This window comes from Grammomys surdaster, unplaced genomic scaffold (genome assembly GCF_004785775.1).
Source record: "Grammomys surdaster isolate TR1022 unplaced genomic scaffold, NIH_TR_1.0 125953, whole genome shotgun sequence".
In the NCBI taxonomy this organism is placed as follows: domain Eukaryota; kingdom Metazoa; phylum Chordata; class Mammalia; order Rodentia; family Muridae; genus Grammomys; species Grammomys surdaster.
Genome location: NW_021620773.1, coordinates 2,704,045 through 2,716,825, shown reverse-complemented (window position 1 = coordinate 2,716,825; position 12,781 = coordinate 2,704,045).

Genomic DNA, 12,781 nt, shown 5'->3' with positions numbered 1-12,781 from the left:
GAATGAAAGTCAAACCCTTGTGTCTCTGAATTTGTGCAGCACCATACTGACTGAGCCACCTCCAAAGCATTTAGTTGTATTTTTTTCCTTATTGGACTGAAGGATCCATGGTCATTTTATTCAAATGATATACACACATATATGGGTATATAGAGACACATATATATGGAGCCGAAGACACAGCAGAGATAAAACCTTAAACATATTTCAACTCTGTGAGTGCATTTGCAAACCTAGATTAAATGGTTTTTTTTTTTTAAGAGAGAATGCAAAAACTAGCTGTAAAATGTATGGGGAACTTGAAAGAACTACGACTGACTGGAGAAATTTAAATTATAACCGAGGACTTCCCTCTTCAAACACTCTGGGAAAGACTACAATAAAATGGAAATCTACCAGACTTCAAAGGACAGACAGCTCCAGCAACTGGCTTTTCTAGAACATGTATGTGGAATCATATCCTTTCACAGACAGCGAGCGGGGTGGCTGTTTTAAAAGGGGACAGTGGACGTTTCAAAGGCAGAGTGTCTGCATTCATCTCCTGCTGCTAGAACAGAGAGCCACAAGCCTCGGGGCTCCAAAACAACACAAGTCTACTGCCTTGAAGCTGGAATTCTGCAAGTCTGAAGTCCAAGGAGGGTCTACTCAAGTTTGAAGCATGATGTGGACAATACTGTGTCCTCCTGGGCTCCAGGGAAATTCAATCCCATCCTCCCCAGCCCACAGACTTGTGGCATCTTTCTGATGTCTACCTCCTTTCAGAAAAAAACCAGCTGTAGATCAAGTCTTCTGCTCCTTTCTCTGTCTGCCTCTTCTATTTTTAAAGACTCTGGTGCTGATGGAAACTGGGTAACTAATTAGTAACTCCAGTTCTATCCCAACCTAAGTTCCTTATTGTCACGTAAGATCCATAGTCACAGATTTGAGAAAAAACAGCCCAAGGATCTTCCAGAGTGTGTGATTATGCCAAGTGCTTTCCACACTGTGACCTGTATCCGTCATTGTTTATCGGCAGATTCAACAGACCAAGGCCCCAAAATACCTGGAAAATATCCCTCTGATCGTAGGCACACTTATTCCCTTTCGTCACTCCTTAAATGATGCAGTGCAGCATCACTGCCTAATGCATCTTACAGGCATCTGGACATTAAAACAATCTAGAGATGTTTTAAATCGTCAAAGGTTGTTCAAAAGTTACATACAGACACCATGACATTTATACACAAGGCTTAAACACTCAGGTTCTGGGACCTATGCTCTGTAGATATAGAAGGATAACTTCACTGTAGTCTATAAACACATCATCTCTATACACTCAAACACCTCTATATATTTACATAAGGCATATAACTTCATGTCCGTGTGTTTGTCTTTCTCCCTGTGAGAGGTTTGTGGCTTTAATTTTTCTCTGTGTTCTACTCTCTATTGCCTGACAGATTCATTCTCTCTCCCATCCTCCTCCTCCATATCTTTTTGTCTCTATCTTTTTCTGAGTATATGTTTAAGAGAGTCTCACTCTCTCTCACACACACACACACACACACAGAGAGAGAGAGAGAGAGAGAGAGAGAGAGAGAGAGAGAGAGAGAGAGAGAGAGAGAGGAGAGAGATTTCCCTACGTGTCAGAAAATCTAAATGGAACTTCATAACAAGAAACTGTGGACTGTATGCCAGGAACAAGCTGTGAGTTTAACTCAGAACACTCTAGAAATAATGGAGACCCTGAAACGTAGCAACTGTTACTGGCTCCCACATGAAGATATGCCCTGCATTGGCACCCATGGCAGACGCTCCTGGCAGGGTGCTGGCAAGTACGAGACTGCTCCCTTCTGTGCTTTCTGGCTCCATGAAGGAAACTGCAGGTAGGAGGCTTTCATTAGGAGCAGTCTTACTTAATTAATCTTTCATTATTGGGCAAACCATGGGAAAGATGGGCCCCACCAGGAAAACCGTTTGCAGCCCTTGTCAATTTGCTCACTCTGTGAGCAGTCCGCCCAGTAAATCAAATGCTTGCAAGTGCAGTGCACACGGCAAATAATTAAACTGTCCATAAAGGCTGCTGAGGTCTTCACAGAGCTTAATTGTGTGTGACTCAGCAGCGAGGCAGGGTCTGCCGGAGCCAGGAGATGATCCGGCACTAGTCAACTGCCTCCCCTGCCGCTGGTACTGACTGAGGGCTGGCTTTGCCCTCTGAATGTAGCCACAACAGATAGCAGCCAGTGAAAGGTGACCAGTAAACCTATGGAAGCCACAATTTCCAGGTCGACCCAAGTCCATAACCACCTGCCTAAAGCTTGCTCCTCCAAGACATGGCTTTAGTATCATAAAGAAGAAATCTTTTAGAACAGTCACCTGTATCTCAGCTTAACTCCATCCCTTTCCTGGAGCAGATAGAGTCTGCCTTCTGTATCTGTGCCTTGCCTCTCTGCCTTCTGTCATTGTAACAAGCCCCTGCCAGGTCTAGAACTGTTCCCACTAACAAATCAAAGGGAAATTCTCCATCTGTGGCCTGTGACATCATCCACAGAGAACTCCTTATTCAAGGCCTTTCCATCTGCAGGCACTCAGATCCTCTGGGCTGTATCTGTGCTGGTCTCTCTCTCCTCCACAGCCCAGAACAAAAAACACCACCACAGAGGGCAGTTTGGATGTCTGTCCCTGCTATATCCCACCCAGGCTCAGATCACCCTTAGTACTTGGACCTCTTAGCGGGAGAGGCCATCCATAGGAAGATCATGTCCTGTTTCTCAGACTCAGCTCCAGGAAAACAAAGCATGGCCCTGCCTGGCCATTAGTATCTTCATTAATCCATCTATCATGTCTGCTTGCAACTGCTTCATAAAAAACTGGAAACAGAGTAGGGACCAAGATACAATCCCTGAGGTCTCTGAGCCCCTCAGGAAGATATGATCTATACTGTCTGCCATCAAGTTTACTGATCTTCAGTGAGTATTGATGGATGGATGGATGGATGGATGGATGGATGGATGGATGGATGGACAAACAAAGGAAGAGAAATCTCAATGAAGGTGCTACAAAGGCCTATGAAGGATCTGATTTCAGTTCCAGGGCCTAAGAAGACATGCCTGGGGCTATAGTTGAAAATAAGATCCACCATGGTTAAAGGGATGAGAGGGGACAGAAAAGGGGCATGGTATATGAGAAAGTAAGAATACAGGATCAGGTAGCTTCCATTGGACATATGATTAGAATACAAGACCAAGGAGTACACCTACAGGGTTTTCACTAGTTCCAGAAGGAACATCTATAAACCATAGCCCTCCCTCCAACCCATTCTTCCTTGATCTTCTCTGCCAGAGAAGACCAAAGACACTCATGATAAGAGGTTAGTATAAGTCACAGAGGGTGTGGTTTTAATATGATGAGTGTTTAGGAACAAAGTTAGTGAGAGAATCCGATTCTCAAATGGAGACAGTCCAGGAGGGTTCCAACAGAGAGCCATGCCTACTCATACAACCCAGTGGGCCAAGCATGATGATGAAGAGTCATATCTACATCCTCAGGAGGACCAGCAGGTTCCTGCCATGAGCAGATTGATGATCGGGGTGCTCTGGAGAGTTCTATCATGTGGACTGGTGCTCAGTGCTTTAGCTCTGCAAGGACTGTGGTATATTCAGAGTATTCTGAGACACATGTGTAGACTGTAGACCAAGGCCCACACTGTAGGGTAAGAGCACCCATTCAGCTTTCAGAGACAGACTGAAGAGCAAGCACCCACACAGATGTGGATGGACCAAAGGTGGCACCATGGTGGGTGAAATATAAAAACACCCAAAGCTGAGGAGGTGAGGGAGGAGAGAGTGGACTTGGGAATGGGGTGCAGGGAACGCTAGTAAGAGAAGTCATGGTTCACAGCAGCAAGTGGATAGAACGGGAAGCATCAGTGACTCTATTGATTCTCCACTGTCACATGACCATCAAACCACTGTTCAGTGGCCATGGTGGACACATTCAGAAAGAGGTTGGGGTGAGGGTAAGACAGATGTCACTCATGTGTCAGTGAATGAGGAACAGGCACCGAATGCCCTTTGTCCTGGCTTCTAGAAGCCCAGAGACAGTAAGAATGGTCTCAGGGTTTGCTGGAATGGGAACAGTCAGGGATATTTGGAGAGAGGGCCTGAGCTGGGCTTTTTACAGATGGCAAAAATGGAACCTGAGAAAAAGTACCTATGAGAGTCGGGTGGAAGCTTCTGGACAAGAGATGATGAGAGAGCGACATAGGAAAGATTTTAGAGCCCAGGAGACATGACATGGAGAAGCCTTTAGACTAGAGACTGGGTGCTGTGGAAAGTCATTTCTAAAAGCCATGGAGCCACCACCCAGAAGCTCCAGGAGGGTGGCTTGTTCTCATAGTTTGTAAGGAATATCTCGGTGCAAGCAGCTGCGGGCAGCTCCTGAGGTCTCTGAAGCACATGTGACTAAAACACTGAATAACATCCCTGTCCTTCTCTGAAGTCCTGGAGTGCAGGCTCTTACGCAGCAATACCCTTTGAAATGAAGCTGCCCCTCCTGGAAGGAGAGAAACACTTTGAGACTCAAGAAGTAAACAGATCTCATAAGCCCAGAAGAGCTAAAACATGCCATATAACCAAGGACTCTCTCCAATATTATAGCACTAAGCAATTGTTGGGCAGAGGAGCCTCCCTGACCGGCTTGGCTTCCTGGAAAAGAATCTCTGGCCCGTGGACATGGCCAAAAGTAAAGCAGGGAGCTTCCAGGGCACAGCTTTTGTGAGCAGGCATCCAGGTTGGGGTGCACTCCCAGGCCTTTGAGTTATCCTTGCTCTTGAAGGAACCCCAATAAACTCACTGGTCCGCCGAAGTGGGCTTTGATGGACTCATTTCTTAGGTTTGCTGTTATGCTCTGTCTGGGATAAATAGACACCTCTCTGCATCTCATCAGGAAAACTTAGCACAACACATGGTTTGGGTACACAGGAGCTAACACTTCAGGTGGTTTTACTTTAACACGAGCATCACAGCCTCCCAGAGAGGCCGTACAGCCATATGCTCTAGTGAGGACCCGCCATCTGCAGGCAGTGGGTCTCATTTTAATAGGTAATTGATTGGACGTGGGCCCACTGCCACTTGAGAAGAGGCCCAGCCTCGAGGGAGGGCCCACCTGTCTATGGCAGCAAGGGTGGGTCCTCCTGGCTTTTCAAGATAATTGAGTGTGACGCCTGCTGATGCCAAACACTGAGACCTCCAGAGTGGGCAGAGGAGGGCTCTGTTTCCAGGCATCTGTCTGTTACCCCTAGAAGAAGGCTCCAAAAATCGCAGATTCAGAGTCCACAGTGATGGCTTGAGAAGGTTCAGGCCCATGCTCCAGATCTGAACTCCATCTACTCTTAGCTCTTGAAGAATCCAAGTGCCGGCCTCCTCACTGCTGACAGGAGCATGACCCACCCAGGTGGCCCTCACCATCACCAGGACAGAATATTTCCATCACACAAAAGAACTTCTGCTTATGAGCTGACTCAGACTACTGTACTGCCCCCAGCCTCGCCATCTCTGATCTTCCTCCAGTCAGGTTTAAATACTCTGGACATTTCTCATACATTAAACCATATACGATCTTGTCTTTCATTCCTTGCTTTGTTCACTTAGCATAAAGTTGTCTAGGTCCAGTGTCATTGAGGAATGCCCGGAGGCTCCAGTCCTCTTAATGACGTGTGCCCTCTTGTGTTCTAATGAACACTGGCTTCCTGTTCACTGAAGCTATTCTGCCCAGCTCAAATATGGAGATTCTCTGGATACCCAGTGACAGGCAAGGACACCATCGAGTAAAGGCAGAGCTAATGCTATTCTTTGTAGCTTTAAAAAAATAAAAAAGATTCATGGCAGGAGAGATGGCTCAGTGGTTAAGAGCACTGGCTACTCTTCCAGAGGTCCTGAGTACAGTTTCCAGCATCCACATGGCTGTTCACAACCATCTATTATGGAATCTGATGGGACTTGTGGTATATAGATGCCCATGCAGACAAAGCTCTAAAATATTTAAGTAAATGAATCTTAAAAAAAAAAAAAGAGATTTGTTGCGCCAGAGAAATGTTAGTGATCCCCCCCCCAAAAAAAAAACAAAACAGAGAGGAGCTGATCTGATGCAACTCACAGCAGGGTCTTTATTCTATTTGAACTAGCTTGTACTTCCCAGATGCACCACCATCATGCAGGACAGTTTTGGTGGTGGGGGAACCCCAAATGTCTATCGGGTCAAGGCTTTATAGTAAGCAGCAAGCAAGGAGTACATGTGCAAGCATCTAATTGGACAGCTACTGTGACCTTTAACATGATTGGCTGGTGTTGGGAGTCATATCATAAACGTAACTTCTGCTTTCCTCTGCATTGGTGGTCATTAGGCAGGAGGTAGGCTTGTAACCTGGGGTGCAGGTTTGTTGGGGGAATAATCTGGAGACACTGGTCTTGTTGAGGATATAACCTAGTTATATCCTGGTCTTGTTGGGGATTAACCTAGAGACTGGAGCTAGGCTCAGGTTTTGTTGGGGGTCAACTTGGAAACTAATGCTAGATACTAGCCTGTTAGTTTACCTGAGTTCAAACTTAGGTCAGGTTCTCTGAAATGGAGTCTGAACTTAAAAGATTTGGCATCTCAGATTTACTTCCTGCTAGATGTAACAATGCACACCTTTAATCCCAGCATACGGCCGAATCGGGCAGATCTCTGTGAGTTCTGGGACAGCCAGGGCTCTGTAAGGAGACCCTGTCTCAAAAAAAAAAAAAAAAAAGAAAAGAAAAAAGACAAGCTAAAAAAAAATTTCTTTCTTCCTAATTCTATGCATTCGTGTGTATCTGTGTGCAAATGTGAACACAAGTCCCACAGAAAGCCAGAGGGAATGCTGGCACCCTGGAATTGGAGTTATTGGGTGATTGTGACCCATCTCACCTGGGTGCTAGAAAACTAAGCCCAGGCCTCTGCAAGAGCAGCAGATATCTTAACCACTGAGTCAACTTTCCAGCCTCAGCTGGTATTTTTAATAGGCATTGAGGCAGGAGGTAGCTCACGGTAGAAAACTTGGGGAAAGACCCCATAATGAAAGCTCCACATTGGTCCCAAAAGATACAGTGAGAACCACTTAAGATAAATAGTACTCACTGCTACTGAGTAGGATACCACAGCATAAGGGGAAAGGCAGGGCTCCGGGAAGCAAGGTCAATACCAGCTTTCAAGACATTCTAAGAAGCCTAGGCAAGGCCTTGTTACCTTATCACAGGTTCTTCTACTGCAACTAGTTGTAATGGGAAAAAACTGTAAGTAAGGCTGGCTTATAAAAGGCTTCTATCTATCTCAGGAAAGAGACTATCCCAGACTGTCCCAAAGACAAGGAGTTAAATGAGGTAACCAAGAAAGACTGCTACTGTGTTTTAATATCTGTGATAAGCATCAACTCTAGGGGGAAGCTGCACTCCGGTCACATTAAAAAAAATATATGGTCTGACAGCCAGCAGATCCCACCAAAGTCAAAGACCAGCAAGACCTGGTAGGCTGGCAGTACTAGCAATGACAGCTTAGGCTAATGGCTAGCAGACAGGACAAGGTTGGCAGTTAACACAGCAATATAGACAGACAGAAGGGGGCTTCAAAGCATGAACACTCCCAGAATTGGGTGGGCAGCATATGCACTGTGTTTGATCAGTGGGTGTGTATATGCATGTGTGCATGTATATGCATATGTGCATGTGTATGCATGTGTGCATGTATGCATGCATGCAATATGAGTACAGGTGTTTATGGTGGGCCAGAAGAGAGAGACAGCCTCAATTATCGTTGGCCAGAAAAACATGCAGAGTATATCACCCTGAAGTTTGCTAAACTTATGATTTGCCCAGAGAACGAACCCATCTCAGTAGAAATTACCTCAGTCTTTGTCCAGTTTCTACCATATGTCCATAATATCCCCTAGATCATATCAACTTTCCTAAATGCCGTAACCCTTTAAAATACAGTTCCTCATGCTGTGGTGACCCCCCAAACATAAAATTTTCATTGCTACTTCGTAACTGCAATTTTGCTAGTTATGAATTGTCATGTAAACATCTAATATGCACATATCTGATATGCAACCCCTGTGAAAGTGTTGTTTGACCCCAAAAAGGGGTCGCAACCCACAGGCACTCACTTTTCCTTAATTTCTATCAATAACTCTTGCTTTCATCTTGCTTACACACATGTCCACATCGTTAATTTTCCTTTGCATGAGAGAACATACTTAAGAGGCACTATCTCAGGTTGATTTGAGGTGAGCATTGAGTTTCCAACATCATAAGCTCCTGGGTCATAGCTGTCTGGGCTGAGAAAGGCCCAATCATTTTAAAAATTGCATCTATATGTGCTTACTGTAAACTAGGTGGTAGACTCCCAAAGGACAAGCACTCAAGTCCCCCTTCAGGGTATCCTCTGCAGATAACTCATTAAGGACCTAGCTGGCTAACATCACTCTGGCACAGCCCTGCAGACCTCAAACACTGGCACCCAGCATTGAAGAGCACCTCCTCCAATGCTGTCCAAACAAGAGCTCTACTCCTACCCCAGCGCTGGCTCAGGTTTATGTCAAGGTGACACAAACTATAGTCATCTGGGAGGAGGGAACATCAACTAGAAAATGCATGTAGGTAAGTCAGTGAGCCTTTTCCTAATTAACTTCATAACTGACGTGGGAGGGCCCAGTCCACTATAGGTGGTTCCCCCGATAGATATGTGAGTCTGGCCTATATAAAACAGCAAGCTGAACACGAACCTGGACAGTGAGTCAGAAAGCAGCATTTTCCCACGGTCTCTGCTTCTGTTCCTACCTCCAGGTTCTTGCCTTAAGTACCTGCCTTGACCTCTCTTCAAGATGGATGTAACCTGTAAGATGAAACAAATCCCTTTCTCCCCAAGTTGGTTTTGGTCACGGTCTATCATAACAATAAAAAAAACAAATGGAGAAAGCTAGGACACCGTCTCACCCTGTCTTCACACTCTCACATACCCTGGGTTCTCAGTCAGAAATTCCCCCATGTCTGTCCATTCGCATTTCAGAAGGCGTTTAGTTCCGAGAAGCTCCCTTCCCCCTGCTACCCCACTTCTATTCTGTCTGATCTAATTGACTCAGAGTATCCCTAGTGTAAGCTTCTGAGATACAAATACAACCACCCTGTCACCATCAGTAGAGAATTCAGAGTGATAAACTTTCGGATCTCCTTGAGATCTGGCTCTGAATTCACCCCCTGCAAAAGCTTGGGAACTCGGCACTGAGAGCCGCCACTTTCCTCTGCCTTCCACTCCTTGGTGGTTAATGCTCCTGTGAACTGCTTTGGGTCTTGCCATAGCAGGAACAGGGTTGGGCCACCTCTATGTAAATGCTATCTGGGTGGGGACGGGGTGGGGGGAGTGTAGCCACAAAAGCATTTTCTGCAGGAGGACCTAATTGAGGACTGCCTGAGAGACCAAGGTGCAGACAATGCCAGCCAATCAGGAACTGCTGTTTAGAAGAGATGCTTCCTTGGGACCAATGGGGTGCGGGTGGAGGGTATTAAAGGCACTTGCAACAGCATTCAGATGAGCTTGCTGCAGCGTGTCTCACCTGCTCTCAGAGCCTGTGCTGTTGATTCAGCGCCACCTCACCTCCAACCCCCAAGGGCAGATAGGGTCAGGCAGCGAGTAGTCAAGGGCACAGGCAGCATCTTGCAATACTACCTGATGTGACCCCATGACCCACAGTCTCCTTGTTCACTTGTCTGACTCCTGAACTGAACTTAGAGTCTGGCACACTATGCAGTCCACGGTGCACAAATGGCCCTCTTGAAACTTCCATAAATACGTGGAATACCTGCGACTCCTGTTCCTACTTCCTGTGCCCAAACTGAGCTCAGCTCATACAGACAGCTCCCAAGAGTACAGAAGAGGTAAGACTCACAGAAGTTAATATGGAATGTTCTGTGTTCAAATCCAGCTTTCAACACTAGCTTCCTTGAGTTATCATGAGCAAAACAGGCCCCTCCATGGGGACACCCATGTGACCTGTGAAAGATCTACTGAGTTCTAACAACCAAGAACATCTGACAATATCTAGTGCATCTGCTTTGAAAATCAAGGGGTTACCGTAGATGTTGCCCTACATACAATGACTTGACCCATCATCTCTGACGTGATACTGGCTCTAGACATCCCAGGAATAACAAACATTATTGCCCAACTCTCTAAGATGCTCTCAGCACCGTGCTGCCTGGAGCTGATTCTTTCTGTATCACTGATACACTCATTAGCTTCTGGCCCGGATTTCATTTCAAATGGATTGCCCTACCCATGAGCATCACAAAGAGTCTCTTGTGTGGTCCTGACACCCAACTGGATAGCACCCATATGGCCTCTTAGTTTTAGCTGAGAAAAATAGAACTTTCCCCTCTGATCTTTTGTCCTATGTCTGCTGACCCTCTGCTCAGAAGACCCTGTCTCTGAGGCTCTAGTCTTTAGAGACTACATACCACACCTCACTGTCCTTTCACAGGAAATACCATATTCCCACTTGTCACTCTTCACTGACTATCAAGTGGATAGATAGAGCTCAAAGAAAGATTCCAGGAGTCCCTTGAAGCTGGCTATCAATGTGATTGCAAGCTGCCACAGGGGGGCTGAATGAATGGAACCATTGCTTGCTGGGATGGAGCCAGGTGGTTTCCAGGGAGGAATGACCACATATTTATGTAAAGAGCACCACCCATTCCCTAGCTATGCCAAGCAGCACAAAGCTTGAGGCTCATCACATCCTAAGATCTCTTCCATTGGGTTCCTGAAAGACAGGAACCTATGAAATCCAGTTCTGCTAATGGTCATATTTCAGTTCTAGAGGGACCAGAGCCTGCATTGTACTCAATATCACCTTGGAATTGATAGGCTGACAAGGGAATCTAGAAGAGGATAGGGCAGCCTTGTGAAGATATCAGAGCTCAAAAGCAGCAAGAATGGAGAGGTGCATTTTCTTTCAATATAAGACACAGGAAGAATGAAGGAGAAGGGGAAGACAGAGTATGAGACCCACACACTCAAGCGCAGCAGAGTGTGTGATGGGTCCAAGCTGAGGACACCTAGGGTACCTTCCGAGTCCAGCAGATACTCATGGAGGGTTTAGGCTTGCAAGTTTCTAGTACTCAGAGTGAGGGTACTTGAGGGAGATGGTGTATGGCTAGAAACTGTATGTGGTTTTGCCTGGAAACGGGGGGGGGGGCTATTCTACCTTCAAGTAGTCCATCATTCCCAGAGGCTTCTTTCAACCACAGACATAGATGGAGAACAGCCATGGGACTACAGGCAGAGAGTTAAGGGCTTAGGTATCATACCATCTGAGAATCGATGTGCAGATCAAAGATAAGGCTCCAAGGGGCCTTTGTCCAACAGGAAGTGCTGAGAAGGCATACTGTGGCTCCTCTGAGCTATAGCATTGAGGTCCCTGGGTACAGGATGGATGATTCCTCAAGGGCTGCCTGGAAGAGACTCAGAGATGTAGCTCATGTTCTCAGGTCTCTGAGCTCTGGAGGTGTGCTGGGGTGACTCACAGAAGACATTAGTCATCAGCTCTTTCCCAGTGACAGCCAGGGAGTCATCTTTTCAGTTTAACTGGACACCCCCATCCCTCAAACTCAAGTGCAAAGGCATTGGCTGGTAGATAGAGCACTTCCCCTCTGTGCTGCAAGTTTATTTCAGCCTAAATTATTAAGCAGATTGTTTAATAATGCAAGCCTTCTCATTGGAGACGGAAAAGCAGACGTCATGTTTCAAAGCATATTGTTTCCCTAAAGCAGCAGGCAACGCAGCTCCCTTCTCTCTGATCTTCGGTGCGCGATCATCTGCTAATCGAGACGAAGGGGGTTTTACTTGGTGAATAAATGAGGCCTGGCTCTGTTTCATGCCCAGCCAGACAGCTGTGGACATGTTGCTCTTCTTCCTAAACAATACCCACTTATTTATTCATTTTCATTTGACATGGTCTCTGGGACAACTGTTGGCATCCCAGCAACTTTTAGTCCATCACAGACACAGTCTACGCACTAGGGTCTTTTCACACCTGGGCTTCTGTCCTTTTGTGTCATACGGGCAGGTACGGATGGTGTGTTCTTTTAATACTCAGAGAGAATTAATTTCCTGGACCGATTCACATTTCATTAGAGCCCTCCATGAACACCCTTCATGCTTCAGTGGTGGAGCTGGCTCGGGGCCACTGCCTGGCTGGAGCTCATGATGCTCTGAAGGTCAAGGCTGCGCAGCTAGAGATGCAGACCTTGCCTTGCATGTGAATCAAGACTCCACACCAGTCCACATTAATAGGCATCCATCCCATCTAGAAGCTTAGCTAAGGCCATGGAGATAGATGTTTGCTGTCCACCAAATGCTGGTACCTTTGACCGACCCACGTATGCTGTCCTCTATCCCTTTCAGCAAGGGGTTTGGTTGACAGCTGAAGTACCTGGGGGAGGGAGTAAAATAGGTACAATCATTAGCCAGGCAGGAACCCCAGTAGGACACAGCACTGCCATTGCCAGCCTGGCCCTGAAGGCTCATTATCCAGATTCCTGGTACCCCTTGAAGTAGTGAAGATGTCCACTTTTAGCCCCAGCTTTCCTCAGACATTGACAAGACTTTAAAACTCCCCTGCCCAGGTTTCTGAAAAATCTCCCATGAGGGATCAGCTTTGAACCCCTAAATCTTGTCATGTGTGTATACAGGGTTGCTGTACGCTAAGAATGCATCAAGCCTGTAAGACAGA